The sequence below is a fragment of the Camelus dromedarius genome, chromosome 19, assembly GCF_036321535.1.
Source record: "Camelus dromedarius isolate mCamDro1 chromosome 19, mCamDro1.pat, whole genome shotgun sequence".
Classification (NCBI taxonomy): domain Eukaryota; kingdom Metazoa; phylum Chordata; class Mammalia; order Artiodactyla; family Camelidae; genus Camelus; species Camelus dromedarius.
In genome coordinates this window covers 357,334-373,430 of record NC_087454.1, presented here as the reverse complement: position 1 = coordinate 373,430, position 16,097 = coordinate 357,334, and the positions used below count along the sequence as shown (strand labels likewise).

The following is a 16,097-nucleotide window of genomic DNA, read 5'->3' as shown; positions in this document are numbered from 1 at the left end:
TACAGCAATTCTGTGTTTGGCGATTTAACTCGCCGCCAGCTTCTGTGTGGACCGCACTGACGTTTGCCAGCGGGCTTCAAACACGGACCAGCTCTTAGAAAAAGGAAACACTACCAGTAATTCTTACACTAGCAAAAGGCGCTTTCTTCTTCTGAGTGTTTCTGTCTCAGGGATACAGTACTGTCATTTTTTGGTCCAGGAACAATCTGTGAGCCCTCCGGGCTACTTGTATTAAAGGCAGGGCTGTGTGACTTGAGAAAGGATGCATTGCCAGGACCAAAGGAGAGACAGGAAATGGGTGCAGCTTCCCTGTGACCCACCTGGGCTGCAGGCCGCTAACTCGAGTTTCCTATGTGTTTACAGTGAACGTTCCGGCACCACTGAGTTCAGGAGCACTCCCTCCAAGGTTAAGGAGAGAAAGACGAAGTCATGCCAAGTCCCACGACTCGGAGCATCTATCCAAAATATCACCTTCTTTCTCTTGGGATGTATTTCTTTAACAGATGTGTAATTCAGCATAGTAAGAGATTTAAACTGTAATAAGTACAGGTTGCCTGTCTTCTACGAATGACCGTATTGGCTGGGTTCCCCTCACCATCCACCAGCACTTCACCGAAACCTGCGGCCAGCCTGATGTCACCAGACCTTCGAGCCTGCGGGGTCTGAGCCCCTGGTTGCCTTGACCCTGTCAGGCCAGCGTCGCTGCGCTGCCCGTTTGCACAGAAAGGATGCCCGGTGAGTGCCCTGAGTTCAGAAATAACCCCCTGCCCGTTTTCTCCTGACAATAATGATCCCTTTTCCGCTGCCTGTGTGAGGAGCCCACAAGAGGAGTCTCTAGGTTTAGCGGAACCTCTTCCCCCGGGCCGCGCATCCTTCCCTGCCGCACGAGCCGGGCCTCCGTATCGGACGCAGCACAAGCTGGAACGAGGCTCAGAATACATCTTGCATCCGACAGCACGGCGTTCCTGCAAAATGTCACCCACAGCCCGAGCCCTCGCTGTGTCTCTGAGATCGTTCTCATATTCCACCGGCTCTGGGCGTGCGCGGTGGGGCGACACCAGCGCAGCTCGCGGCACTGCCCTCTTTGTCACGCCTCTTCGCTCTTTAAGGGGGCCCTGTCCCGGGCAGTATTGCGGGGAATCCTATGACGATAAATCAGACAGTGTGAGCAGCTGCGGCGATTCCTGCCAAAGCCCTGCAGGCAGGGACAGTAGCGCGAACCCAGCGGCCGCCTGGCTCCGGGGGGGGGAAGGCCCCGTCGTCCACCGGCGGCACCGTCGCGTCTGGAGGGCCGGACGCAGCGCGTAGCCCAGCCGCCGCGGCTTCTCCGAGCCCAGGCCCCGCGCCAACCGCAGGGGGGCAGAGGCTGGTCACGGCGCCCCGGACACCGCGGCCGTCTGCAGGGGGTGCCTGCGGGAGTAACGCGCACCCGAGGAGACGCCGGGGCCATCACAGGCGCCGCCGCGGCCCAGCGCCGCCACCTCCCGGCCCGGAACACTCGTCGCGCGCCGCCTTCCCGCTGCGCGCAGCGGCAGGAAGAGCGCGTTCCCTGCAGGCCCCGCGGCGCCGGGCAGCACGTCACTTCCGGCAGAGGCGCGGCGGCCGCTCCCAGCGCGCCTGCTCCGTTCCCTGAGGCCGCGCCCGGACCCACAGCCTTTCAGTATCCGAACCCGCGCCCTGCAGCGCTGCCGCTGAACCCTAACACTGTCCACGCACGGGGCTCCCGGCCGCGACCACACGGCCGCCCAACGCGGAGGGCCAGCCTGCGGTTCCTGAGGAACCGGCGTCACGGCCTGATCCTCGGCTCCCACCCGCCTACCCGCCGCCGCCCCGCCCCGCCCCGGCCCCGCCCCGGCCCCGCCCCCGCCCCGCCCCCGCCCCGCCCCCGCCCCGGCCCCGCCCCCGCCCCCGTTCCGGCCACGCCCCCGCCCCCGTTCCGGCCACGCCCGCGCGGCTCCGCCATCGGGTGCTCGGCGCTCGACTGCGCGGCGGATCGACGTCCTCGGCGCTCCGGCGGCGGAAGTGAGGGCGCTGGCGGAGGGCGGCTGCGGCCCCGGAGCACTGAGTGGGAGCGCGGGGCCCTGTCCGTGCTGGCCTGCAGGTAGGTGTTGGGGCCGAGGTCCTGGCTGAGGGCCGGCCTGGGGTGAGCGGCCGGCGGGGCGGCGGGCGGAAGGGGGCCCTACCAGCAACCGCCGTCTACCCCGGGCCGCTCTGCAGCCCTGACTGCGGAGGGGCACCTGCGGGGTCCCCGAGCCCCCGCCCCTGAGCCTGGAGGGGACCTCGGGAGCGCTGACCCGCCCGAGTGGGTGCAGTGGGCCTCAGCTGTCCCCTTGCGCACCTGCGTACCTGTCACTGCGTAGGGTTTGAGAACTTACTGGTGAAGAGCGAGTAGGAGGTATGTTTTGCCTTGGAAAGCTGTACTGAAGGTGCCGCCAGGGTCTCCGGCTGCTTGTGTTAGCCCCATTTTCCGACGGGGAGACGGAAGCCCGGAGGAGCGAGCCGAGGTCGTGTGGTCGCTCAGGGTTTAGCTGCCGTAGAGACCGTGCAGTGAGGCTGAGAGAGCACCCCAGCCTCTGTTCTCTCTCCTTCACGTCTGGGCGTGCTGAGGTGGGCAAGAAACCGTCGACGAAAAAGCTTGTCTTTGAATGGAAATAAGCTTTTCTTAATTGTAAAGGTTGTTCATACTAATAAGTATGAGTAAATGTGTGTCTTTTTTTATGAGTTTGAGTAAACTTACAAGGAAAAGTTTTTAAAAATTTAAAAATCACACCTTAAGTCATTTGGGTGATATGCTGAAAAGCTATTTCTAGCTGAGGTTACGTGGATCCCTCTCCTAATGCATAAGCATGCTTTGGTTGTACTCTGGCCAGGCTCTGTGTAACTGACAACCCGGGAACTGAGAGCAGAAAGCTTCCGAGGGAACGTCTGTGTTAAAAGTTGTTGGTCTAAAGGGAGGTAACAGGAGTGCTTGATACCTCAAAGCTCTCTTCTGTTTGGTTAAGTAAAAATTTAGTAATTTTAAACAGAAGATCCCCCAGTGTAACTTGGAACAACTCTTGAAAGTTTTTAGAAAATGATTTTTTCCCTTTTGTGAAGTATTTAATTTCCTGAATTAATGCCATTTTGAACAGTTCCCTCTCTAAAAGAAGATTATTAATGTGCTAAGTTTTAATTCATTCCACAAATATTTGAGTCTATTACATGTGAATCTTATGAGAAATGAAATTAATGCTTGAAAATTTTTGCAAAGGCAGTCTTTTAATAAAGGACTTTGGACCATTTCTAGTGTCAGGCAGTGGCAGCCTTGGGCCATATAGGAGATGCTGCTTACACGTTAGTCTCTCTGACTTTTCACCCCATCTCCAGTCTACCTGTCTCATCCAGCCAGGATTCCTAGTACAGCCCCTTCCTCAGAGTAGAGCTCAAATGTTTGTTGAATGGATGAGTATTATTAGGCCAGTGTGAGTAGAGAGGACTCTGAAACCGTCTGGAGTGGGAAATAACGTTGGTCACTCTGCTGAGCAGTGTGCTAGCCTGTTGCTTGTCCTCAGACCCTTGGGCGCTCCTGGAGCCCCGGAGTGCTTGGTGACACCACAGGGTAGAAGTGTTCGGTTACATGATTCAGTGCGTGTTTATGTGGATTTAAAAGAATTATTACCGATCCAGACACACAGACTTAGAGTACTTGTGGAGAAATTGTGCATCTTGGAGCTGTGGACACACTCAAAGTCACCCTCAGGCCTCAGTTTGAAAATTACGGAGTCGGAGCACTGTTTACTGGTCCGGGTGCTGCCACCATCTGCTTTGTAGCCTGGCCCGAGCTCTTAGCCTCTTTGGGCCTCAGTTTCCTTTTACCTTTTGTCAGAGAATGTGTAAAACTAGATTATCTCCAGGAGTTCTTCCTGCTTTGAGGTTTCCCCACTCAGTGAGTCCTGCAGCTGCTCAGCGCCTGTTTCATCTGTGTCGCCCCAGGGGCTGTTGCTGTCACTGGTGCTTACACGTCTGTCGGAAGACTAAGCTCTTGCCAGACAAGGGTTAGTCTTTGTCATTTTTGTGTCGCCTGGTTTTGGCGCACGCCTGACACGTTAGAAGTCAAGTAACGTTAGCTTGGATTCAGAAGGAAGCGTTTTGCCATCTCTGTCAAAGAATAGTCGAGAACTAAGTTGCAGTATTTGGTGAAGTACAGCGGGAATTCAGAGAAGGCAGGGATCCTTTGGGGTTAGAGCAATTGGGAAGGCGTCCTGGAGATCAGAGCTTGATGGGGACGATGTGGTCCTTCAGAGAGAAGCCCAGGAACGCCTGGGTGGCTCCCTGGGATCAGACGCCCACAGGCTGGAAGTGAGTGCAGTCTGGATTGTGGAGTGCCTTGAGGGCCAGGCAGAGGAGACTGGAGCGGACTTAGTAGACGGTTTTCCTGGAAATCGTGTTGGGTTTGCTCAGAAGCTTGGTTAATATCCTTTAATGCTGTTGCTAGCATTGAGCCTGGGTGGGTGGGCTCTACAGTTCACTTAGTTTTTGGTTTTGGTTTTAGTAATTCCTTTACTTGCTCTTTCCCAGTTATAGTAAATCCTGGTGCCAGTGTGAAAAGAACAGTGAAGCTGGGACGGAGGACGGTGCCTGGCAAGTTAGCATTGGCCTCCCTGAAGCAGCCCTCCGTGTGCCGCTTGCTGGCTGTGCTGCTTGTGGCAGGGTTGGCCGTTAAGCTTCACTGAATTTTTTAAGGCCTTACCCACTTACAAAGTCCTGTGATTTTGGAGTGTGTGTGATTTTAGCTTTTGTTGTATTATAATTTTACTGAAAGACAAAACAAGACAAAAAGCAAGGAGTATTTGGTTCTTCTTTAAATGAAAGCTCCATGTGATTGACGTACTGTGTATCTGGATAAGTCAGGGTGTCAGCAGGATGCAGAATTCATGCCAGATGGTTCAAATAAGGGGCTTTTCCTAAAGGAACTACTTGCAGAGGTCCAGGCAGGGGTAGGGAGCAAACGGGATGGTGAGCCCACAGGGAAACCAAACAGCTAGAGGGGACAGAAGAGGAAGCGGGGCTGCCAGGGGCTGGAGCCACGGCTGGGTGAGGCTGCTTCCGGACGAGGGGTCGGGGCTGGGGGCCCAGCCTGAGACTGGTTCACGCCTGCAGTCGGAGCTCAGGCTGCCCGCTCTGCTGGCTGTCTCTTCTCTTTCCGAGCCCACTCAGTCACACTGCATCTGCCTTTGCCTGATCTTCCAGCACTCTCATGGCAGGATGCTCAGTTGTGTCCTCATCCTTCTGTGGCATCTGCTTAGCAGGTTCTCAGCCCTGGACCATCTCAGTTCTTTCCCTTCTTTCAGACTTGACATGAGTCCTGAGACCAGCAGGCAAAAGTCCTAGCATCTAGATTTGGATCCCTGTAAACCAGCGGTCACCAATCTCAACCGGCCATCAGAGAATTTTCTAGAGTTTTCCTCGTAAGTGCTTGCTCCTCTGCAGAATGTTCTTTAAGCATTTTCCACTCTTCTCAAACCTCTCATCCTTTCACATAATGTCTCTATACTCTTAGCGGATAATCTTGCCACCTACCTGAGAACTGTTACAGCGATCGGAGGAGAACCCTGGGCTCTTTCCTCCTCCCCAGTTGCACTGAAAGGGGTTGCGTTTACCCCAAGATGGACCCCTGTGCCCAGGCCCTTTACGCCTCGTCTGCTGCCTTTGGGAGCACTTGACTCACGTTCATCTCTTGCCAAAGGCTCTTTCCTGTCGGCCTTTAAATGTGCTTAGACACAGACAACAGTAAAGCAAAGCAGAAAAACGATGAAAGGTAGCCCCCTTCCTTGTTTTCACAGTCACCTGTTAACATTTCTCCCTCTTCTTCCCTTCCTAGCCACACTTCTCAGATAGTTGTTTATACTCAGGTCATCACTCACCCCACGGCTGTCTGGTTCCATGCGCATCCCTCTGCGGAAGGCCAAGGTCACTTGGGACCTCCTTGCCACAGGTCTCGTTCCTGTCATTTCTGCAGTGTGGTGCCCGGGACACAGCAAGTGCTTCATGGATGTTTGTTTTGACCGAATAGTCTGAGGGTGCTTCCTTGTTCCAGATCCTGGTTTGTCTGCATCTTTATGTTTTCTGAGGGGTAGGAATCTGACACTGCCATCTTTTGAGGTGACGAGTGACCAATCTCTGTGTATATATCCCAAGTCTTCTGGGCTGACTAAACAAAAGTAGAAATTGGTTTTACTTGATAATGACTTTTTCAGTATTGCCCAGGGGATCTGTCTTTCTGGAAAAAGAAAACCCCAGACATTTTTTCCCCCTGAAAAATTACGTTTCCTACCATATCGAGAAGTTGTGCTTTGTCTGCCCGCCCAGTGTGGATCCGGTGAAGAGGAGTCGGTAGGGACCAGGGACAACTGGCCGTGGGTGGATGGACGATGAGGCTGCTCTTTCACGGGAGGACGCTCCCTGCTGTGGGGCGGGCGTCTTCCTTGAGGCTTTTGTCTTTACGCTTCTTTTCCAGAGGTCGTGGCGGGGACGGATTCACACTGCTCGGTTTCACTTGTGATACGTCATCAGTGTCGAGTGGCACAGGTTAGACCCTGGCCAGCTCTGGACCCTCAGCTTTTGTCTTGAAATGTGATGAAGTCATTGTCCTTTAGGAAGAGACTTAGCCTGAGAGGCAGAAGATTTCGTGATTCCTGGGAAGTAAAGGAGGAGAGTCTTAATGAGCTGTTCTAGTTAAGGTGAACCCAGTGCTCGTTTTAAGAGTCAGCTGGGTAATGAGGACGTGAGGGACAGCGCAGCTGCGGGAGCTCCGCAGGCTGGGTGTTCAGCTCCCCCTCGTGCTGTCCCCTCCCTCCGAGTCTTCTCTGCCGGCTGCCCTTTGATCCTGTACCTCCAGACATTGGAGCAGGAGTGAAGGTTTTTTCTCTCATCAAAAAAACAAAACAAAGCAAAAAAACAAATTTTAAGTGCCATTTATCAGTTATATTTTTAAAGTCATTGGAATTTTTTCCCAAGTGAATTAAAACGTACATACTTGTGCTTTCATTTGAAAAGAGAGTGTGTTTCAGTCATACCTTGTTTGTGGGTGGGACGAGGTCTGAGGGAGCGCCTCTTGTCCACGCAGCCCTCCTCTCTGCACACAGCCCTCCCGGGACCCAGGGAGTCCCCGTAGTGCAGCGGGTACCCCATGGCTTCTCTCAGAGCCGAGGAGGGCAGCATTTCTGTTAACCATGATTTTGAGATGGAGCAGGAGTAGGATGATTAATTTAGGAAACTGGACAGAAGAGTTTATGGCCCGTGTGTGTGGTGCTGACAACACTCGACCTCCACCCTGCTCAGGAAAAGTAGGGTTTGCAGAGAATGGAAGTAGGTGAATCACCCTTCTCTGAGACTCCCCCGAGTCTGTGGCTCCCTGTGGGGCCGGCCCAGCCCCACCCCCCGGCCCTAGGGGCAGGTGTGGCCTAGGTTGGGTTAAAGGGTCTCAGGGAAGGTGTGGTGAATTCTGCGGTTCTGTTCTGTTGCTGGGTGGCCTGAGAGTGTGTAATTTTATTTTTGAGACTCACTAGGCAGCGCCGCCGCCAGGTTTTTCCGGGGCGGCTTGGATTCTCGGGGGTGCTGAGCTGTGTGTAGGGTCTCGGTCGTGGGGTCGAGCTGGGCCCTGCCAATGCCGCCTCTCTGACTTGCTCCCTGGAGATGCCCCTTTGAGTAGCTGGGGGTGGGGTGGGGCTGAGGAATTTGTCATCACTATTATTTGGTGTTCTTTGGGGGAAACGCTCACTCTTCTGATCGAGGGAAGTGGTGCTTCAGCGTCAGGAGGCTTCCTCGGCTTGTTTGCAGAAGGTTCTCCAAGTCTCCAGTGAGTCGGGGCTTCTGATTTTCCACCTCCTTGCCTTATGCCTTTAGCTGAGCTGAGCCTCTGGGTACCTGACAAAGGAGGACCAACTGATCACTGGTTTTGTTCAGATTTCTTGTCTGCTATTCAAATCAGCAAAACTCTTGCTTACTAAATAGTAAAAGATTGTGGTTTAATCCTTCTAAAACAGTGTTTTCCCCCAATACTGCTACTAGTTATTTTTCCCTGTGTATTTTCAGTCTGAAGTTATGTTAAGAAAAATTTACTGTCTTTCATTCTACTGGTAAATCTTTCGGGTGTTAAAGATTGTGCCACAGTGAAATACGGGAAAATTATAAAATTAAATTTTTTTTGACCTCTGTTACAGAAACACTTTACTTTCATGCCGTGTGTTTCATTAAAGAAAAAGAGGCAGGTTGGTTAAAACCAACATATATAAATCTAAAAGAAAATGCATTTATGTAAGTATATTTTATGAATTATAGGAAAATGTGTCTGTCTTTATTTTAATGAAATGCTCTTATAATGGTGATTTTCTCTTTTGACCTGTGATGGATCGGAGGTTAATTGATGTTAAATGGGTGCGTTGTTAATCCTTCATCAGCTCTAAGTTGGTTGGGGGAGTGCAGGTCAAGGCCACACAAGTCCAGGACCAACAAGTTCCCTGGGGAGGGCGCAGGTCACTGTCTGCCCTGCTCGCCCTTTCCGGGCCCCCCACCCCCGTCCCCCCCAGTGACAGCTGGCCGGTGTTGCGTGCGAGTCGGGCTGGCTCTGTGTGGTCTGAGTGTGTGGTCTCCCTGAGCCAGAGGCGGCTAGCAGGGCGGAGGGAGAGACCTCGACTGTTTACTTAATTTAGTTCGGATGCCGGGACTGCGCCCAGAGTTCCTCCTGCTCCTGACTCCTGGGAGCAGCTTCAACCCCTCCCAGCTGGGCTCAGCCTCAGCGCTGCGCCTGCCCCCCCTCCCCCCACCCCCCGCCGGCGGCGGCTGAGAAATGCTGGTGGCACTGCTGTGGAGATACTGGGCCTTGAAGTTTCTTTGAGGTAGAGCTGCAGAAGTAAAGCAGAAATTCTAAGGCAAGTGACCGAGTTGATGCATTTTTAGCGATTGGGAAAGCCGCTATACAAAAATTGGGACAAATCAGTCCAGCTCTGCTCGTGTCAAAGAATCTGGGAGTTAAGCGACATCCTGTCTTGTTTAACAATTTAAATAAAATTAACCACTTTAAGCTGACAGTTTTGAAAATCACCGTTGATTTAGGCTCGCCTGTTCACTGTAGTCGCTGCATTTGTCCCATCATAAGGATCTGACAAGTTGAGACTCAAAAAAAGACACAGCAGCCCCGCGCAGGCCTGTGTCTCCAGCTGAGACTCCAGTACCTCATGGAGCTGCGGCCTCAGGCTTTCCCAGGAGTGGGGTCCTAACCTGGCAGTCTGGACTTAACCTGGTCAGGATGGTGAGGCAGTCGCTGCTGTCCCCACCGCGGATGAAGGTCACCTTGCCTGGAGCAGCTCTGTGCTGGCAGCTTCTTCACGCAGCCCCTTCTGCAGAAGTTCACTCCTTAGAGCTCCTTTCTCCTTAATAGATTTGACATTCAGGAGTCACTGAATAAAGCCAATCAGATCTTTAAATTTACTCAGTTGATTTTTTTTTAACATGGCAAATGAAGCTTTGTTTTTATGCAATAGTATAAATTGAGGACAATCTCTTTTTCTAGTTCTTTCATTATAAATAGCTTAGCAGTAGCTTCTTGATTTTGTTCCTCTCTCATTCAGGAACATTCCTGTTGAGATGGTTGAAGACTGAAATAAGTGAGCGTGCTGTTTGCACCTCCTCCCCCTGTCCTCCCGCAGTCCTGCTGGGATGGAGGCTGTGCGGCTGGTGCCTGCTCAGGACGGGAAAGGCTCTGTTTCCAGAGGGGCTGATGTAGGTGGCTGACTGCACTTCTGCTTTTCCTGCTCACTCTAACCCTGAGTTTCAGTAAACGAGCTCGGTTCCCACCCTGGGAATGTGAAACCTGCTCTTCCAGGCCTGGCCCTGGCTTTCCTTCCTTTCATTCGATCTCGCATCAGAAGACTTGGGGCCTAGTAGTGCCAAATGCCTTTTAAAAAAATGTCATCTTGTGTGTCCTCTGGTGTCCATTTTTGGGGCTCCTGTGTTTGTGGTGACAGTGACGGCCTGGTGCCCCCGGGAATTGCGAAGCGCCGGTAGTCTGCTCAGGGGTTGCGCGCCCACCGCCGCTGTCTGATCCTGCAGCGTGTTCGTCGCCCACCGCCGTCAGCCCTCTCCCGCCCCTCCCGCTCAGCGGCTCACTGTCTCTGTGGGTTTACCTGTCATGACTTCTGCATGGGCAGATCACACAACACGTAACCTCGTATGTTGATTAGGGCGAAGTGTGTACTCCTTGTCATTTCCTGGCATGAAAATTGTGTATATGTAGAGATAAAACATTGATGAACAGTGGTTATAGTCAAGTGATCATTGTGAATAATATTGAGCTCATGTTTTGGAAACTCGGAAATATTTCACAGGCTGTGAGTGGCTCTAGGCTCATCTTTGATACGAGAGCCACGTGTGCACCTCGGTCTGCCCCCAGCACAGTGTCGTCAGGGTCGCTGCTCACCCGTTGTTTGACTTGCAGTGGATCAGCCCTGAGGAACCCAGTCCCTCCATCCCTGTACGGGGCTGAGGCCTCCAAGACGGAGCCGTGGGCAGGGAGGCCGGGACGGGAGTGGGGACTGCCTCAGATGCAAGGGCCACAGTGCCCTTGCTGCGTCCTTGAAAGTAGCCTCTCCTGGCTCTTCTGTCGAGGACAGCTTCATCTTCAAGGCTAAGGGGAAAATCAGTGTCTTTGTTTGGACTTCACATTGTTTAGAACTGAAGAGGTGGAAGTGTTTTGTGGATTCTCAGTTCTGCTCCTCCCTTTTTTATGTGTGGATTTTTTAAATTGAAAAATCAAACCTACATCAGTTTTGGCCTGATTTTTATAGAAACAAAAGATGGTTGGAAAATAAGTGTTTTTTAATGCAAATGTTTGTGAGGGGTAAAATTCATTTGGTCTAACATTTAAAATAGTTTTGGGGGAAGGGGGACACAATATTAAAGATCTGACCCTACACACTGGATTTCTGACTTTCAGGTAATTCTGTATGGAAGTGGTAATAGAGCAGCAGACTTTTCACCCCTCGGGCCTTACAGTTGGAGGCCACATTTGAACCTGACCTGCTGTCTCCCAGAGGCAGCCCACACTGAGGAGTTTTTCTGCGCAGGCCTTGGTTGATGACGTGGATGCGCCTCTGATCCTGTTCTGTGCTGAGAGCGGTGACCCGTGTGCTCAGTGTGCAGAAGGGCAGTCCCAGGGTCTAGCAGACCTCTAGGGTCTGGTTAGAGGGCTGTTTCTGTGGTCGTTTTCAGCCGTTTCCTTTGTGGCACAGATTTATTGTTTAAAAAACAGGCATGGGTTGTGTATAGGGTCAAGGAATGGCTTCTGTCCTGTGGTAGGACACATCGAGCTGACACCCCGCTCAGAGGCCACCTCTCAGCAGTGTCTCATGGCTGGAGTTGCACGTGGCCTGAGGTTTGCTGCTGTCCTGGAAGAGCCAGAGGAAGAGACCGCGGGAGCCACGTGTTCCGGGGTCTGTCCGTCCCAGCACCGCTCTGCCCAGGACCCCTTTGCTCTGCCGCTGGGCTGGGTGCTGGAGGATGGAGGACAGTGTGATTCAGGCCTGACCAGCGTACCTTGGTCAGCTCTTTTCTCCTGCTCCTTCTTTCCCTTAATGGAGAGGATGTGACTTGTTGTAACCCTTTTCCTGCGACAGTTGACTTGCAGGGGAGGTGGGCATGTCCAGAGACGCCAGGAGGAAATGTCACGTGGTCATTGCTCCTGAGGACACGGGGCTGCCCGTGCCTTGCTCTGGGCCTGGCTGTTCTGTGCAGCCCGAGGCCTGACTGCATCTCAGAGACTTACATGCATGCGCCCTGTGTGTGTGTATGCAGAACACGACCTCCCTGTCCCTGTCCCCTCTCCAGGGCTGTTCTCCCAGGATGATAACCTCCGGTCCCTGTCCTCAGCCTTTCTCCCTGTTCATCATGCAAATACATCAGGTGTTTTTCTCTTCTCCTTCCCTTCCTTCTTTGGGAGCTTTGATTGGATCCTGATTCTGACACACCAACTGTGCAAATAACTTTTGAGACAGTCTGGGTACAGAGTCCTTTGTAGAGATACAGACTGAAATATTTCAGATGAAATGGTGTGTTGTCTCCAGTTTACTGTAAAGTACTCCCTCAAAAACGTGTGTAAAAAAGTGTGTTGAGGAGATGTAGTTGCAAGAGAGACAAAATGGGAACATGGAGGTTCGTGATGCTAGTCTCTCTCCTTCTTTGTATGTTTAAAATGTCCATAATGAAAAAAAAAATACATGGAGAATCAGAGTAGCATGGATCTGAGGCCTGGTTTTGAACTGTAACTCTGCCACCTGCTTGACTGTGACCTTGGACAGGCTGTTTAATCTCTGATCGTCCTACCATTATTAGTGAGACCACTTAGCGAGGGCTTTAGAATGCTTACTTTTCTATACTCAAAATATAAAATTATATAATAATGCATTTATAAATTATATAATTTTTTAAGAGGGGAATTACTTTTTTTATTTGCAAAAGCTGAAAATGCTTATGTAAATTACCAGCCCACAGCTTGAATTTCCACCGGATCCGTCGCATGAGACCGGAGCCTGTCATTTCTTGCCAGGTTTGGGGGCCTTTCTAGGCTTTGGATGGAAGGAAGCTGCCTCCCTTCAGACACAGCTGGCAGAGGTGCTTGGCCTGGTCTCCCGCAGCTGGACCTTAGGCTGTGCTTGGCCCTGGAGGCAGGAGTGACATCGGTGCTCACCTGGCATCGCTGCTGGAGGATGGTGGCTACCCAGTGCAGCCCAGACCACAGGCCTTCGCGTGCAGGACCACGCTCACCTGCACACTAGAAACTTTCTGTGCTCGGGAGGTGTTCTGTGCTCTGGGCAGGCTTTTCTCTTTGAGGGAGACTCCTATCCACTTGATGTGTGGGCTGCAGCTTTAGCAGACGTGGTCAGGAGGGTGTCCTGGGGATGCTGTCCATAGAATGTTGTGTCACGTGTTTATATGTGTGTGTGTGTTTAGATATAAGTATACATAATATACGTATAAGATAATTGTACATTTATAGAAATTCCTGGAGTTAAGTATTCTAAAATGCTAAATGGGTAGCTTAATATATGTGTGTGTATATGCGCACACACACGTCTTTTTTTTTCCCCTACCGACTTTTTGAAGTGTTCTCTGGTCTTACATACTTTTCGTAGCATTTCCTTGCCTGGACTTTCACATTTTACTTAAGTCATTTTCTAGTTGTCTGAGATGCCTGTGTTTTTCCCTTTTGCTGTAATAAATCACTGCAGTTGTGGAACTTTTCATGCCTGACAGCAGTCCCCGGGGTTTGGATCATCGTATTCGTTGTTCACCTTTTGAGAATGTGCTTCGAGTCCGAAGATACAGGCATGTGTGAGGCTGTGACATGTGTTGCCAGGTTGCTGTTTTCTGGAGAGTTGGAATGGTCTGCACCCCTGCCTGCACTGCACTCACATTCGGTGGACACCGGGGAGCCTTCTGCTTGTGGACGTGTCTCTTCGTAGTTAATGGGTCAGCTCTCTAATCTGCATTTCTGTGAGGTTGAATTTTTTGCACCTATTTATTTATTGGCTGCATTTCCTCCATTGTGAATTGTCCACTTGCCTTTCTCTTTTTTGGGGGCTGAGTTTTTTCTTACTGATTTTTACGTGTTGTTTATATAATAAAGTTATTTATGTTTTATCATTCTGAGTGTTTTCTCCAGCTGCATTTCCTGCGTGGCTTTTAGATTTGTGGCCTCTCATTTATTAACCTGTAGAAGGCGTACCTTTCCGTACTGTGTGTTCACGCTGGGATTGTTTCTCCAGCTCTGAGTGTGCGTGCTCCTCCTGCCTCCACAGCTGTGACATACATACTTTTATGTTCTTTTGGGTTTTTTTGGTTTAATTAAAATTATATTCATCTTTCTAAATAACCAAGAATTCTTCAACAGTATAGATGTTAGAAGTAATGTAAGCAAGAAAATTATGCTTTGGACTGTAACTGAAGCATTTTGGGAATTGGAGTTAATATGTTAAAAATTAAGAGGCAGGAACATAAAGCAGTAGTTCGTTTAGAAGGATGCTAACTTAATGGTCAGCTGCCCAGAGTGTATATCATAGTGAGCACTTGGTTTCCTGTCACCCTGTGAGGGTCGGCGCTGTGGCTTTGAAAGGAGTTGCTCCCCACTCGCCGTGGAGCTGGCCCACCCTTGTTCCTGAGAGACCACGGTGGCTTAAGGTTGCAGGACTGTGTCCAGCCCTCTCCCTGCTTCTTGGGTCTTTCTTACCCAGATTATGCAGCAGAGGTTCTGTAGTTTTCTCTTTTCTCCCTTGCTGACGTCTCCTCTGTCCCAAGGACAGGTCAAAGCCATCCTCCGGGGAGGGTTCTTGTCGGCCCCCACGCTCACTTGCACTTGCTTTGACATACTCGGGAGCAGGGCTGTGTTTCTCATGTGGGGCTGTGAGGTGTGCACGACCTTTGGCGTACGTGGTTTCCTTTAATGCCCTCAGTTCAGTGTGCCCGTGAAGCTGGCTTTGTTCCCACTTGACGGGAGAAAACTTGAGAGATCGATAGGACCGGAATAAATCGTGTAGTCAGGATCGGAATGTCTTCTGACTCCTAGTTCACTGGCTTTTCAGCAATTTGTATCTTTCTAGCTGAGCAAGTTGGTTGCTGACTGAAGTGAGTGGGTTTGCTTTGTGTGGATGGAGACTATCGGTGGTGTCGTAATGCCAGCCAGCATCTCTCGGGGCAGGTCCGTGGCCACGCTGCAGAGCTAGGCTGAGAGCCTAGCTCGTCAGCACTTCTGAAAACCAGCCTTTTTTGGGTGCCTTTTTTCATATATGAGGGACAGCAGTGTGTGTGCGTGTGTGTGCCTGCATGCCAGACTGCCTTAGTGTGAATCTTACCCTTCCAGCTGTTGGCTGTGGGGTGCAGGACAGTGTCGGGGGGCATCTGGTATCTGCTCTTGGGGTGTGCAGGGCAGGGGCACGGTGTCCAGGGCCGAGGAGCCTGATAACGGTGGGTTTGGACTCAGGATATCTGGTTTGCTCTCAGGCAGGTTGTTTGCCGTCTCTGGAAACTAGCTAATTCTCAGAAAGGCAGTTCTTTTCCTGATCTGCTAGGCCCCCAAATGTCAAAGCATCACAAAATACAGACTATGAAAGCGTGGTTAACACGAGGACCGGACTCTGCATCGTGGCTTCGGTAGTTAGCAGCAGAGTGAGGAGATCAGTGGGGCGGTGATAAGTGCGGCAGAAGCTTGACCTGGAGAGTGTGAGAGAGCGCCTCCGTGTCCCCAGCCCCTGCTCCCGCTTGCTTTTCAAGCTGCTGCTGTGTTTTGGAGACGTTCCTTTTTCCCTGCACCGGGCGCTAGACGCACTTCGCGGTTCACGTTTTGTACAAGGTCATTTCTTTTTTCAGGGTACGCGAGTTCTTCAGAGGGAACATGGCCCAGATGCTAGCCAGCTGAAAGAATCAATCACTCACTCACTCCTAAGGTCAAACAAATGTCCTTTTTGTGTTTTGTTTGTTTTGTTTTGCTTTGTTTTTTTATGGAATGATGGAAAGAAAAGGAAGTAATCATACCAGCAGTCTTAATCACTCATTTAGAACCACCTGTTGTGGAATTGTCCTGGCAGTAAAAACTCATTTGGCCCTAGAGGTGGCTGTTCAGACACAGTGATTCAAGCGTGGCTGCTCACACGTGGGTCATGACCAGTGTGACGCCTCTGCTTAACGTGCCGTCTGGGGCCTGATGGCTCCGTTGCTCTCTGAGCCCCGCAGAGCAGTGTGAGGAGTGATGACAATGCCCTGTCCCCCGTTCTGGATTCAAGGGGCAGCCGGGAACTGCTCTCTGGAGCTTGTGTATGTTTTCCTTTTGGTCGTTACTTGACACCTAACCTGTCTGGACCTAGAGGGCGACTTCAGAAGCCAGAGTGAAAACCTGTCGGAATTAAAAGCCCACCCTCAGAGTCAGCTTGCTCTTGTCTGAGGTGGAGATCAGGACGGGGGCGGGGGAGGCGTGCAAATGAAGGGCTGTGGGATGAACAGTAGTCAGGCTTCTTCCTGTGGCCGCTGGTTTCGAAATCAGACATAGTGTCAAGAAGGATGGAGGTGGGAGG

At 51.5% G+C, this 16,097-nt stretch overlaps 1 protein-coding gene across 7 annotated transcripts in view; it reads left to right on the top strand.

Annotated features, from left to right (window-relative positions):
* The first annotated feature begins 1,975 nt into the window (after nt 1–1,975).
* The window catches only part of EXOC2 (exocyst complex component 2), a 120,094-nt gene continuing 105,972 nt past the window's right edge, over nt 1,976–16,097 (top strand). For 6 of the 7 annotated variants that reach the window (XR_004131364.2, XM_064476115.1, XM_064476116.1 and 3 more), the window contains exon 1: nt 1,976–2,101. The gene's annotated coding sequence lies outside the window, so the exon portion shown is untranslated. Of the gene's footprint in view, nt 2,102–5,279; nt 5,448–16,097 lie in introns of those variants that run through there. The other variant, XM_064476114.1, reaches the window with a different exon arrangement.